Source organism: Schistocerca serialis, chromosome 4, assembly GCF_023864345.2.
Source record: "Schistocerca serialis cubense isolate TAMUIC-IGC-003099 chromosome 4, iqSchSeri2.2, whole genome shotgun sequence".
Classification (NCBI taxonomy): Eukaryota; Metazoa; Arthropoda; class Insecta; order Orthoptera; family Acrididae; genus Schistocerca; species Schistocerca serialis.
This window is the reverse complement of record NC_064641.1, coordinates 102,401,001-102,415,385: the sequence shown is the minus strand read 5'-3', so window position 1 is coordinate 102,415,385 and position 14,385 is coordinate 102,401,001.

Sequence of the window (14,385 nt, the reverse complement as noted above, 5' to 3'; positions counted from 1 at the left end):
AGTTACACTACGTCGCCAATTGCTGCGCATACACTGTCTCCACCTATGTGTCCACATAATTACTCTATCACGCAAAGATTTGGGGGTACACTCGTCGGGAATGAGATGTGCACTGGGGCCGAACCGCACAATAACCCTAGGTTCGATGTGGGGCGGCGGTGTGGTGGGTGGACTGCTGTGGCCTGTTGTGGGGTTGTGAACCACTGAGGGCTACGACACGACGAAGCCTCTTCGTCATTTCTAGGTCCCCTGTTTTAATACACAACACACAAGCTAGAAATACATTTTTGCACAGCAAGAGTAACAGCATACAACCTGCAGAGTATCTGAGCACTCAACATTAGATATTCAGTTCTGACAATGACGATTTGAAGCACAAACTGATAAAAATTAAAAGTGTTTTTCGGAAAGCCTCAGACAAGTATATCCCAAACTAGGTGTTAAGGAATTGGAAAGACCAAAGGTGGTGCAATAAACGTGTAGAAAGTTGGTAAGAAAGCAAAGAGAATTTCGTCTTACATTTAAGTGCAATCAAAGCCCTTCTAACTACTAAAGCTGAACGAAGTGAAAACGAACTAAGGAGAGCAACGAGAGCAGCGTTCAGTGAATTTGAAAGTGAAATTTCGCCAAACGATTTGACCAAAAACACAAAAAAGTTTTGATATTACGTAAAGTCAGTAAGCCGATCGAAATCATCTATTCAGTCGCTCAGTGATCATGCTAGCAACAAAACGAAAGATTAGAGGGGAAAATTGAAATACTGAATTCGATACCCCAAACGAGTCATCGCGGAAGAGCGTAATACGGTTCCTCCTTTTAGTCACACCACGAACACCATCTCCATCTAAGTGATTACTATGCTATTGACAATTAAGAGCCTGGTAGAGGGTTCAATGAACCACCTTCAAGCTGTCTCTCTGCCGTTCTACTCTCGAACGATAAGCGGGAAAAACGAGCACTTAAATTTCTCTGTGCGAGCCCTGATTTCTCATATTTTATCGAGATGATCATTTCTCCCTATGTAGGTGGGTGCTAACAGAATGTTTTCGCAATCGGGGGAGAAAACTGATGATTGAAATTTCATGAGAAGATGCCGTCGAAACGGAAAACGCCTGTGTTTTAATGACTGCCACTACAATTCAAATATCATATCTGTGGCACTGTCTCCTCTATTTCGTGATAATACAAAACAAGCCGCCCTTCTTTAAACTTTTTCGATGTCATCCGTCAGTCCCACCTGATGCGGATTCCACACCGCACAGCAGTACTTCACACAACATTATCTATGTGATTGCTCCAATTTACGTTATTTGTAATTGTAATCCCTAAGTGTTTAGCTGAATTTACAGTTTTCAGATATGTGTGACTTATTGCGTAATGGAAATTTAGCGGATTTCTTTCAGTACTTATGTGAATAACTTCACAGTTTCCTTTATTCAGGGTCAACTGCCACTTTTCGCACCATACAGATATCTCATCTAAATCATTTTGCAGTTCGTTTTGGTCATCTGATGACTTTACAAGACAGTAAATGACAGCATCATCTGCAAATAATCTAAGAGGGCTACTCAGATTGTCTCCTATGTCGTTAATATTGATCAGGAACAATAGAGAGCCTATAACACTTCCTTGGGAGACGCCGGATATTACTTCTGTTTCACTCGATGACTTTCCGTCTATTACTACGAACTGTGAACTTTCTGACAGGAAATCGCAAATCCAGTCCCACGACTGAGGTGATATTCCATAGGCACGCACTTTGGTTAGAAGACGCTTGTGAGGAATGGTGTCGAAAGCCTTCTGGAAATCTAAAAATATGGAATCAATTTGACATCCCCTGTCGATAGCACTCATTATTTAATGAGTATAAATAGGTAGCTGTGTTTAACAAGAACGATATTTTCTGAATCAGTGCTGACTATGTGTCAATAAATCGTTTTCTTCGAGGTACTTTGTAATGTTCGAATACCGTATATGTTCCAAAACCCTACTGCAAAACGACGTTAGTGATATAGGCCTGCAATTCAGAGGATTACTCCTACTTCCCTTTTTGGGTATTGCTGTGACTTGAGCAATTTTCCAATCTTTAGGTACGGATCTTTCTGTGAGCGAGCGGTTGTATATAATCGCTAAATATGGAGCTATTGTATCAGCATAGTCTAAGAGGAACCTGACTGGTATACAATCTGGACCGGAGGCCGCCCCTTTATCAAGCTGCTTTGCTACACCGAGGATATCTACTTTTATGTTTCTCATCTTGGCAGTTGTTCTTCATTTGGATTCAGGAATATATACTTCATCTTCTTTGGTGAAGGAGTTTCGGAAAACCGTGTTTGATAACTCTGTTTTAGTGGTACTGTCATCAATGACTTCACCGTTGTTAACGCACAGTGAATGTATTGATTGCGTCTTTCCACTGGTGTGCTTCGTATATGACCAGAATCTCTTTCGGCTTTCTGCCAGATTCCGAGACAGAGTTTCATTGTAGAAATTCTTAAAGGCATCTAGCATTGAAGTACGCGCTGTATTTCGAACTTCTGCAAAACTTTGCCAATTTCGGGGATTTTGCGTTCTTTTAAATCTGGCATGCTTTTACCTATGACTATTTGAGCTTCAGTGCTTTCTATTAAGGCTTGGAACTGTGGTTCTTTCCCAACACAGCTACGACAATTTACAACCACAATGCCGATCACTTCTATTGCTACCTTACTGTGTTTTACCTGCCCTTTTGTCATTGTGAGAAAAGTGATCAGTGAATAGAAAAACGACTAAGATCGCTTAATAATGTAAAGGTATCTGGAAGGAACAAAATTCTCATATGCAGTGTCTCAGAAATGTTTTGCAACTCTGAGGGGCTGCAGAGGGTGTCTTGAGTAACAAATCGATGACAGGAACCCGTTTCTGGGAACGTCCACCATGTTCATCACAGAATAACAAACAACACTGCCAGACGTTCCGCCCACGATACGTCAGCGTACCGAGTCACGTTTGCGGCCGAAGGGGTGGTCTAGCGACAGGCGGCGTTGCTTATACACTCCTGGAAATTGAAATAAGAACACCGTGAATTCATTGTCCCAGGAAGGGGAAACTTTATTGACACATTCCTGGGGTCAGATACATCACATGATCACACTGACAGAACCACAGGCACATAGACACAGGCAACAGAGCATGCACAATGTCGGCACTAGTACAGTGTATATCCACCTTTCGCAGCAATGCAGGCTGCTATTCTCCCATGGAGACGATCGTAGAGATGCTGGATGTAGTCCTGTGGAATGGCTTGCCATGCCATTTCCACCTGGCGCCTCAGTTGGACCAGCGTTCGTGCTGGACGTGCAGACCGCGTGAGACGACGCTTCACCCAGTCCCAAACATGCTCAATGGGGGACAGATCCGGAGATCTTGCTGGCCAGGGTAGTTGACTTACACCTTCTAGAGCACGTTGGGTGGCACGGGATACACGCGGACGTGCATTGTCCTGTTGGAACAGCAAGTTCCCTTGCCGGTCTAGGAATGGTACAACGATGGGTTCGATGACGGTTTGGATGTACCGTGCACTATGCAGTGTCCCCTCGACGATCACCAGTGGTGTACGGCCAGTGTAGGAGATCGCTCCCAACACCATGATGCCGGGTGTTGGCCCTGTGTGCCTCGGTCGTATGCAGTCCTGAATGTGGCGCTCACCTGCACGGCGCCAAACACGCATACGACCATCATTGGCACCAAGGCAGAAGCGACTCTCATCGCTGAAGACGACACGTCTACATTCGTCCCTCCATTCACGCCTGTCGCGACACCACTGGAGGCGGGCTGCACGATGTTGGGGCGTGAGCGGAAGACGGCGTAACGGTGTGCGGGACCGTAGCCCAGCTTCATGGAGACGGTTGCGAATGGTCCTCGCCGATACCCCAGGAGCAACAGTGTCCCTAATTTGCTGGGAAGTGGCGGTGCGGTCCCCTACGGCACTGCGTAGGATCCTACGGTCTTGGCGTGCATCCGTGCGTCGCTGCGGTCCGGTCCCAGGTCGACGGGCACGTGCACCTTCCGCCGACCACTGGCGACAACATCGATGTACTGTGGAGACCTCACGCCCCACGTGTTGAGCAATTCGGCGGTACGTCCACCCGGCCTCCCGCATGCCCACTATACGCCCTCGCTCAAAGTCCGTCAACTGCACATACGGTTCACGTCCACGCTGTCGCGGCATGCTACCAGTGTTAAAGACTGCGATGGAGCTCCGTATGCCACGGCAAACTGGCTGACACTGACGGCGGCGGTGCACAAATGCTGCGCAGCTAGCGCCATTCGACGGCCAACACCGCGGTTCCTGGTGTGTCCGCTGTGCCGTGCGTGTGATCATTGCTTGTACAGCCCTCTCGCAGTGTCCGGAGCAAGTATGGTGGGTCTGACACACCGGTGTCAATGTGTTCTTTTTTCCATTTCCAGGAGTGTACTTTCGATGCTCTGTAGCGTCATTGGATGACGTTCCCGGGCAGAGTTCCTATCAGCAGTTTGTTCCTCAAGCCACCCTCTACAGCTCCTCTGAGTTTGCAAAACATTTCTCAGACACCCTGTATACGAGGTGAATCACCTAAAATACACTATTGTTGTTAGATTTTCACAGAAAGGATTGGTAGTCAGGGGCCCGTATTGTTACCCAATAAAAAGAGTGTAATAATATTTATGAAGTGTGTTTAATGTGCAATCATACTCTTTTTAAATACAACAATGCCATTGACATGAAAAAACTAAAAGTAGGGTAAATTTAAATGTCAGTGGTGCCTTTTGCAGAGTCTAGTACAAGTCGTTTGCGAGATATCGTATTTTGAAAACTTTTCACATCGACACTTGTTTGTGCCATTCAACCTGCGTAGTTGCTAGGAACGATTTTGTAGCACCTAGACAACGTAACAGAATGAAACAAATGATGACAGAAGAGGGACAAATTAATGCTCTTGCTGCTGTCGCAGTTGATCCACACGTCAGCTCCCGCATAATGGTACGAGGAAGTGGCTTGAGTCAGGCAAGTGTCCCACTGAGTTGCTTGATGGTGATCTGTCGAGTGTGTTCGCACGCTCCGCCATTGCAGGAGTCACAGCTGTGCACGGCCGGCCTGCACGCGGGAGATCAGACAGTCTTGCTTGACCTTGCGGCGATGATGACACACGCTTTGCCCAACGACTCACCGTGCTTTTGTCCACTGCCAGATCACCGTAGACATTCTGCAAGCGCCTATGAATATCTGAGATGCCCTGGTTTTCCGCCAAAAGAAACTCGATCACTGCCCGTTGTTTGCAACGCACATCCGTTACAGACGCCATTTTAACAGCTCCGTACAGCGCTGCCACCTGTCGGAAGTCAATGAAACTATACGAGACGAAGCGGGAATGTTTGAAAATACTCCACAAGAAATTTCCGGTTTTTTCAACCAAAATCGGCCGAGAAAAAAAAATGTGTTGCATTACTTATTGAACTGCCCTCGTATTTACTGCTCGTACAAAATATATACGTGTTTCAAAGTTTTACTGACCTTCAAAGTAGTCACCAGCATTGTGTATAACCCGTTGCCAGCGACGTGGAAGCCGTAGGATACTCTTAGCAGTGGCAATTGTGTTGACAGTTCGAGCGGTGCGGCCTATTGCCCGACGAATTTGTAGCAATTCTGAAGAGAATGCCGTGAAGTCTTTCCTTCAGTTTAGAAATCGAGTTGAACTCACGAGGGCTTAAGTCAGGGGAGTGCAATAGGTGGTATAGCATTTGGCAGCATCATTACTCAAACAAATCAGTAACAACTTGCATTGTACGTGCTTGAGCATAGTCCTGCAAAATGATGGTCAGAAAGTGTCATCACTTCTGTCTCTAAACTGGTCGTAGATTGTGTTCCAAAAATGAACAGCATAGAGACAGAAGTGATGACACTTCCTGCAGGACCTGACATCATTTTGCAGGACAATGCTCAAGTACGCATAGTGCAAGCTGTTACTGATTTGTTTGACTGATGGGGCTGCTAAGTGCTATACCACCTACTACATTCCCTTGACTTAAAACTTCGTGGGTTCAACCCGATTTCCAAATTGAAGGAAACACTTCACGACATTCGATTCAGAACTGCTACAAATCCGTCGGGCAATAGGCCGCGCCGCTCGAACTGTCAACGCAACTGGCACTGCTAAGAGTATCGTACGACTTCCACATCGCTGGCAACGGGTTATACACAGTTCTGGTGACTACTTTGAAGGCCAGTAAAACTTTGAAACACGTATCTATTTTGTACGAGCTGTAAATAAATAGTTGCCACTATTAAAGTTCCAAACCTCGTATTTTTCATCAACGGAACAGTGGACGAGCAAAACTATCGCAGCCTTCTAACAGGCCATCTTCCATGGATTCTAGAAGACGTTCCTGTGAAGACTAGAAGGAACCTGTGGTACCAGCATGATGGCCGTCCAGTCCATAGTGCACGAAGTACCACAGCATGTCCTCACAAATTGTTTCCAAATCGTTGGATTCGGAATTAGAGGAACTGCACTTTGTCCGCCCCGTCATCCGAATTTGACGCCTGTAGAACTTTTTCTATGGTGAAAACTGAAAGACGCTGTCTAAAAGAATGTATCAACTACACTCGATGATATGCAACACGTTTTACTGCAGCCTGTTTGGACATCTACGCTGAAATGCTAGCACTTGTGCAGCAGTCGTTCCATACCAGACTGGAAGCGCATATTGTCGCTGCCGGTGCTCATTTTGAACACTCTGTTTAATTGTCTGACAAGAACCCAAACATCAAGTATGTGCACTTTCGTTCTTCAGTGTGTGATACCACAGGTATTGTACAAATGCCGGTGTGGGAACTTTTCAAAATACGATATCTCGCAAGCGACTCGCACTGTAGTCCTGCAACGAACACCAATGACGTTGTAGTTTAGCCTACTTATAGTTTGTTACTGTCAGTATGTATTGTTCCATTTAAAACGGTGTATGTTTGCACAAAAAATACACTTTCTGCGTATTATTACAATCTCTTTATTGGCTAAGTTTACAAGGCTCTGACTATCAATCCATTCTGTTAAAATCGCACATCAGTAGCATTTTCCACATCTGCAATATATGCACTGCAAGTTTTAGGTGATTCACCTTATATAGATGGTATAGTGAATTACGTCTGAAGCTCTATGAGGGTGAATGCAGATTGCGATTCTCTTTAAGAATGTAGCAACGTCAGAATAATGTAGCGAACTGAGGGAAGACCTGCAAAGATAAACCGTGCGTTGACTTGCAGTTGACCCTGCATGTAAATACACGTACATCACTAAAAGAAGTCCACAGTTGCACAATTGCACTACTGGCAATAAATCACGGGAATCAAAACTACTGTCGAATACCTAGAAGTAATAATCAGGAGAGACCTGCAGTGGAATGACCACATAAAACAAATTTTAGGGAAAGACGATGCTAGGTTGTGATTCATTGGAAGAATGTTAAGGATATGTAAGTCTTCGATCCTGTGAGTCGATAAGTGGCCACTCCCTCAGCAGGATACGAGCAGGCGCACAAGAGGAGGGGTTTGTTTGTTACCGGTAGCTCCAGTGCCGCGTTATGGAGCACCTTAGGGAAATAGCGCTCACGGATGGAAAGAAGCCAAATGCGCAATCCGTTTTTTTCGCCATGGGCCTCATCTGAGATGTGGAGGAAGCCCACCTGCGGCCATCAAGGGTGCAGCGTGTAGTCGTTTACAAGTTACGGCTCACGTCGACACCAATGATGATTAGGTTCTGTGGCCATCCTCACTGCGTTAGGGCTACTGGTGGAAGCGGTGAAAACTACTGGTCTCGCTCGTTGGGTGCGAGCAGAGCTTACAGTTTGCTCCCATCCTGGAAATTTATCTACTGCAAGCTATAGTCGGAACCGACCGCCGGCTGAAACTCGAAGTAGAAAGGGCTGAAATATTTTTCGAAACAAGGAACTGTATCGTAAAGCCAGACTAGATTCCGTAGGCGAAAGAGTATTCAGTACAGTCGACAAAATTATTACGTCTGTCGTGGTCGAAACTGAGTGATTGTGAAGTTATCGGCACGCGAGTAACGGGCCTAAGTGAACTCAAGTCAATTATCGGATGTTTTTATCGACCACCCGATTTCATCGTAACAGTTACAGAATAATTCCAAGACAGTCTACCCTCAGAAGCGCGAAAATGCCCAGGTCATGCAACGTGAGCTGGAGACGACTTTACACTACCGACAGTACTTTGGCACGTCTTCAGATTATTTGCAGACAGCACGGACAGACAGTCATCTTGCGCGGCTAGTTCTACAGCGGACTGACAACAGACATATTTTTCACCTCGTAGCTGCAAAAAGCCACGATCTTATGGTCAGCGTCGGTTACTGAAATGTCGTGTGACGAAGGCCTCCCGTCGGGTAGATCGTTCGCCTTGTGCAAGTCTTTCGATTTGACGCCACTTCGGCGACTTGCGCGTCGATGGGTATGAAATAATGATGATTAGGACAACACAACACCCAGTACCTGAGCGGAGAAAATCTCCGACCCAGCCAGGAATCGAACCCGGGCCCTTTGTATTGACAGTCTTTCATGCTGACCACATGCGAATCCCTTTCTGAACACTCGCAAGCGGATGTACGGATTTGGTATTAAAAAAAGTAGTCATCTTTTGTCTGTCATTGTATTCAAACTACTTAATAATTCTGACAGACCATAGCCAAGCAAAAAGAAAAAAAAATTGTCAGTGGAATTGCTTCTTTTACCTGTTGATGAGTAAAGTCGATGAAGATGAAAAAACTGAATACTGCGAAAATAATTTTCACAGTTACCTAACTTTATTTTTGTCTCTATTCATTTCTTGAAATTATATCTGCAGGAACGTTCCAGCAAAGCGAGTTTAATCTGCATTATTTAAAAAAAATTCTTACCGTTTTCCATCTCAGGTTTACGTCCACCAAATCTATATATCACCCATACCACACTGCAAAGGATAGAAACTTGAAATTTGGAGAGGGTGTGGGTTTTATAGTGTAGGCATTCTTTAAGAAAAGATTTTTCAACATTCCACCCCTAAGTGGGTTAAATAAGGGACGAATTTTTTAAAAACCTGTTGGTATTAAGGCAGTTTTGAAATCAGAGCAACGAAAACTGGTATTTGCTTTTTCGGTCAGAAGTTAAGAAATATGTGTTTCAGAAATTTTGAAAATTTAACCTCTATGGGGTGAAACAGTGGGCAAATAAATCTACGAAAATTTGCATTTGTTTGAAATAGGGAGTGAAGATTACTAAGAAAATATTTCCTTATATTAAAAAATTTAACAGCTAAGGCTATGAAAATTGGTAATTCAGTTCTCTGTTAGATACAAGGAAATATATGGTATGGCATGAAATTTCCTATGTAAATACCACCACAAGAACGTAAAAGGCACGATAACCAAAAAACCTTGGATTCCAGCTGTAACCGTATTATCATATCGCTGGATTGGTTGCGGAGTGTCTTTGCGGACAGGCGCGTCTGCAGAGTCGAGCACCGTGCACGGAACTGTTATGTTGTGTTGTCGGTAGCTCTGCATGTGAGAGGCTTTGTTTGTATGGAAGTTGAAGTGTTGCTGAAGTGCTATTACAGTAAAGTGTTAAAACATCTCGTTGCGTGTTGTACCGTACAGTATCAATCATCCGCACCGTGTTCGGTCTCTCAGAATTAACTAATGTGAATCAGCAAAAATTAGTTACCATAAAAGAGTGCAAACACGTGCCAGTGTCTTATAGCGAGCGTGAGAACGTGCGTTCGATCATCACGTTCCACATCATCAACAATCAACCGCGCCACGACGGTTACACGCACGCTCATATAACTGAGAACTGTAAACTGTAAATCTAACTTTGTGAACAGTGTTAAAATTTATTACTAGAATCAAGGAGGACTGGTACCAAATATCTGTGTATGCGTGACGAGCGTAAGAACTTTCGTGCAGTCATTCGGGTTCCGTATCATCAACAATCACCCGGTGGTGTCGGTTACGCGTACGTTCGTCTGAGTGATATTGTGGACTGGTAATCATCCATTAATTGGGATAAACACCTATGAATTAGAATTTAAACAGTGCATCCTGCGGTTTTCTTTTATCATCTCAGAATATAGCTGTTCACACCAGACGTAGAACAGTGTTGTGTTTTGACACAGGGTGGCTCCCCTAAACCCGCTTGCACATTTAGATAGACAATTTCAGGCAAGCCATCAGCAGTGCGTAGCAGAACTGTACGACTCCCGCGGGATTATCTGGTGCGTGGTGTGGACAGGGCGCACGGTCAAGAAATGCAGAAACGACAACCAGTTAAAAGGTACCCCCACCGTTTGTACTCCAGGGCGTGTTACATGGCGACATGTATTCAGGACCTGCAGTTTTCGGATAAGAAATGCACTGTAATTAATTAGGAGAGTGAACTATTCGTGTATAAACAGTGACTGTTGATTTGGATTGTTGAGTGACATCACGCAAGCTGTGGGATGTGTACGTCAAAGAACTTGTGACACAGTGTGTATACTCATCCGATCCGTGACAGTGCAGAGAACTAGTGCTACGAAGTAAACATACTCCACGGTGGCGTGCTTTTGACGTCGCTAGCGGCACCGATGTGCGAAAGTGAGCACTAATGCGACAGTCATTACGGCACACGATGCTAGTGTCACCTATGGGCAAAAGTGAAAACTTTTCGGCAGCCATCACCAGTACGACGTGAGCGGCGCCTAGGAGCGACGCAGAAAATATTACCACGCTTTGCAGAGAGGGTGCAATGCTGACAGCCGGACGGTGTCAACTGAGTCGGCGTTACGCAACAGCCGCGATTACGGAACCCAGCAGACAACGCAAAGTAAGTCGCGCATCACAACGTTACCTCACGCAACTGAAGCAATGAGAGTAATTAACTGGCAGTGCAGATTGCATTCTATAATTACGTAATTACAAACAGTGACAGTTAAAATTCTTTTGTATCTTTAAATTAATGTCACGAGACATTATTTACCTTGCCGATCGTACAGTAAAGTAAATGTCACCGTCAGACCGTGCTTACTTAGTAGTTTAATTTTTTAACCTTGCCGATCGTACAGTAAAGTAAATGTCACCGTCAGACCGTGCTTATTTAGTAGTTTAATTTTTTAACAGTTAATAAAATTGCAGAAGTATATTTACATTAGCTTATATTCCATTCTTTTTTTTTTCTTTTACGTGATCTTGTATGTTATGTGTGCTTCTGAGCACGAATTGCAGCGTTGAATGCATACGGCGTTGTAATTTGGTTGTGGTTTTCGCCATCCATTCTGTGCTAAGTGTTGTTGTGATTTGTTTATTGCTCGCTCGAGTGATTTATCTGTGGTTCAATATGGCAAGTAATGAGGTTCGTGCAACTGCGGTAGAAACGGAGGTGAAAGCAGTCTCTTTAGGTGAAAGTAATCAGGTGGAGACAAAAAAAGCAAGTAGTAGTGAAATGTCGAAGGATTCCGGTATAGGGGACAATAGTATATCAACAGAGATGGGAAGTCCTAATGCAGTGTCGTCACCAATCATGGAGGCGCCCAAACCGTACACTTAGGTCTGACCTGTCCATCGTTGACATGCTGAGAACATTATTGCACGATAATAAACAAGATATTAAGCGAACGTTAGAGCATAATTAAAGGAAGAAAACAAACAATTAAGAGAAGATATTAAGCGATCAGTAGAGCTAGATAACAAACAATTAAGGGAAGATATTAAGCGATCGGTAGAGCATATAAACAAACGACTCAGTTAAAAGATCGACGAGACTAATGAGGCTCTAAGGAAACTGGCTGAGTCAAGTCATCAGAGGATAGATGGACTTACCGTTTGGTTTGAGGAGAATGTTGCAGGCAGTACTAAACGTTTTGAAACGGTAGAGTCAGATGTCAAAGAAGTGAAGGAAGAACTTACTAAGAAGGTTGAGGTTTACGACGAGCATTTTAAACAACTGGATGAGGAAGTGAAACACTGTAAACACAGGATATCAGCTGTTGCGCTAAACCAGGATGTGTACGCACGGCGAGTAGAAGAGGTGTACAGTGAGGTAGGAAAGACTAAAGAACAGGTCGGTCAGCAGTTGAAGAGTGAAATGAAATCACTATTACGTGATGGAAGCATTGCCGGAGGTAGCTTAATCAGTATACAAAATGATGAGGTCTTCCTTGGCATAGGGAATTTTAAGAACTTCGAACCAAATGACAGGCGGCATCCCAGAGATTTCCTAGATCAATTTAAGGGCGTGTTACTTGAATTATGGGATAAGCAGAGAAAGGTACGCTCTGTTGCAGCAAGTTTGGAAGGTGAAGCTGGTACCTGGGGCATGAGAATAAGACATGAGTGTACAACCTTTGCTGAATTTGAAAAAGAATTTTTGCAACAATATTGGTCACGACAGAAGCAACATGAAGTACGTAACAGTCTGTACCAAGGTAGAAGGTTTGAGAGAGGGCGTGACCATAACTTAAAGAAGTTTTTCCAAGATTATTATGAGAGGAACTTGTATTTAGATGAACCGATGACGACAGAAGCAATAGAGTCTTTGATCATAAATAAACTACCGACAGGAGTTCAGGATAAGTTGCTAGCAATCCCTAGAGATGACATAGAGGCAATGAAGTCAGCCTTAGGAGAATTAGACATGTTGTATGATTCACGAGGAACAGGATGAGAAGAAGGTGATAGTAGAGTATCAGGGAACAACGAATATTGGAATAATAATGGCAGGAGACATGGCGGTAGTTCCGTGGCCATGGTGGTCACAGAGGACACCGTGGTGGCTATGGATATCGGGACCCAGGGCACGATGTATCACATGACCAGGTGCGAGGCTCATATCATAGCCCAGACAGGCAGCGTAGGGAAGAACACCGAAAAACTAGAGGAGGTTCCTGGTGTGGCCCGATCAGGAACGGAGGATGGAGGGCCCATAATTATGTCTATTCACAAGCTGGGAAATGTGACGGCGGTTGTGGAAGACCTATTGCAAGAAGTTGGGAAGGGCGTGAGGAAGCTATACAGCCTAACATTGAAACAGAAATCTTTGGTACTCGTATCGATGTTTTGGTGGATTCTGGTAGCCAGATCAATGCAGTATGTCAGAAGCTCTATACGAAGTGGTTGGAACAAGGAAGGAGGATACCCAATTTTCCTGTTCATGGAATATGTATCACTGGTGATGTTGGTGCAAAGAGCAATGTTATTAAGGAACAGATCTTAGTCACAATGAAGCTTGGCGATGAAGATTATGATGTGTCAGCACTAGTTGTGCCCGGGTTGGTGCTGCCCATAATCTTAGGGGTCGACTGGCTAAGTGAACAAAAGGCTCAGTCAAACTTTGGAAAAGGATGTGTGGAAGTGCAGAAAGGAGGAACAGAAGTTGTTATTGCCTTTAAAGAGAGGATCAATGTCAACGAAGTAGTTGGAACGACTAAGGAATGCTGTGATATCGATCTGCAACTAACACCACAAGGCTCTGTGAAAGGAGATTCAGAAGCTCTGCGCAAGAAGCAGTGGAGATGGGAAGGCAAGATCAGCATGGAAGACACTGAACCTGTTGTCAAACAGAAACTCTAGTTATTAGAGCATCAAGACTGTGAGACCAAAGAAGAATTAATGAGGGTCCTGCGAAGGTACAGGCAGGTTTTTTCAAGTGAACCTGGTATAATCAAGAAGCTGAGTGCAAATTACAAGTGAAGGAGCATGAACCATTTTTTGTACGGCCTTATGCGATACCTCAATCGAAACGTGAAGCAGTGAAGGAAGAGCTTCAGAGAATGTTGCAAATGGGAATAATAGAAAGGTCAACTAGCCAATATAACAACCCATTTTTCGTTGTGGAAAAGAGGAATGGCGATGTCAGAGTAGTATTGAATGCACATCCAGTGAATAAAATTATTATTCCAGAAAGAGACAGACCTGAGAATTTGGTAGAGTTACTCCAAAAGTTTTATGGGGCAAGTGTATTCAATAGTATTGATCTGGGATCAGGGTACTGGCAGGTCCCTCTACATAAGGATTCAAGGTCCCTCACTGCATTCCTGTATGGAGGAAGAAGCTACCAGTATCGTGTGCTACCATTTGGCCTTAATATTTCCACATCTGCCTTTGTTAGAGCATTGGATAAGGTACTGGGCGAGCAGTTGAGTAAGAAGGTCACTGTTTACGTTGATGACAACTTGATAGCAACTACAAACTGGGAAGAGCATGTTAAAACGCTAGAAGAAATACTTATGGCCCTTGAGAAAGCAGGATTGACAGCGAATTTAGAGAAGTAGGATTTTGGAAGGAGTGAGGTTAAGTTTCTTGGTCACATCGTTAATGCACAGGGGATCAAACTGGATGA